Source organism: Chrysochloris asiatica, unplaced genomic scaffold, assembly GCF_000296735.1.
Source record: "Chrysochloris asiatica unplaced genomic scaffold, ChrAsi1.0 scaffold00094, whole genome shotgun sequence".
Lineage (NCBI taxonomy): Eukaryota > Metazoa > Chordata > Mammalia > Afrosoricida > Chrysochloridae > Chrysochloris > Chrysochloris asiatica.
The window spans coordinates 10,920,956-10,922,354 of NW_006408612.1; positions in this window are offsets into that span (position 1 = coordinate 10,920,956).

A 1,399-nucleotide genomic window follows, 5' to 3' on the forward strand; every position below is an offset into this window, starting at 1 on the left:
GGAAACCCCGTACAGGGTCGCTATGAGTCGGAACTGACTCCATGGCACATAACCAACCAACCAACCAAAGGTTGTTATGAGTCTGTACATACTCGAAGGCACCTAACAATAGGGTTTCCAATGAGCGACCTGTGGGTTTGAATCACCTACCTTTTGGTTAGCAGTCCGGGGCTTATTTAATAGTGCCGTGCCATGGATCCTTGACTGTCAAAAGAAAGAGAGCACGAATAGAAGCAGGGTAAAAGTGCAGAAGGAGTAAAGGAGAGAAGGACAGAGGGAATGCCTGAGAAAGTTACGAAAAGATCAAGGCTGATGAAGGCAGATAGGTTACAAGATCAAAGCTGCATTTAGAAAAATATGAGTAGGAAGAAAAGCTTAGCTATGTGTCTTAGGCTGAGCTTTCTAGAGAAGCAAAACCAGTGAAGCTTATATGTTTATATATAAAGAGGTTTATATCACACACAGTTGTAGAGATGGGCAGCAAAACCAGTGAAGCTTATACATTTATACATAAAGAGGTTTATATCACACACAGTTGTAGAGATGGGCAAGTCCCACGTCCATGGCTCAGATGTCATGCTTCTTACTCTCGTAGCTTTAGGGCTGATGAACCCATCAGGCAGGTTAGATGGCCGGCAAGTAAGATGGAAGTCTGCTAATGACTCCCAGAATCGGCAGGCAATAGAGCAGGCCCCTGACTCAAGTCCAAAGAACCAGACACCGGATGAAATGCCCGATGCAAGATCTAGACTGCATGAACAATTTATTTGAGAAAGATCAGCACAAGACTGGTCCTATGAGTTGGAAGTTAAAGATATCCCAACTGTCTGACATTCCCAACATGTTATACTGCTACATAGACTTTGATATAAATTAGCACTCCTCCATTCCCTCATGTTTCAGGGGTCTACAACACACTGCAAAGTCTCACCAAACTCACAACTCTCAAAAGAAATGGCTCATGCAATTGTGGAGGTTAGCAATTCCCAAATCTGTAGTTCAGAGGTCATTCTGAAGGAATCTTTTCACCCATATAGTCTTAGGAGATGAGGAACCCAAATAGGCAGGTCAGATAGACAGACTGTTGATACACAAGGCTGTGGGACCTGGTGAATCATGTCAGGTGATGAATAGAAAGTCCCATGAACTGAAGGTCAGATCTAACGAGGCTGATGCTAGATCCAGGGTAAGAGAGCTAGCTTTTCCAAAGCAGTCTTACAGGCTGGAGTGAAAACATGCCCAAAAGGGAAACTAAGAGTGATGACTTAAGTCGCACCCTCCAGTAAGGTGAGAGTATCCTTAATCCTTAGTTCCACTGTAATCTTTACTCCTTAGCTCTACCTAAATCTTTGTTGTTGTTGTTGTTGTTGTTAGGTGTATGAGTCAGTGCTGACTCATA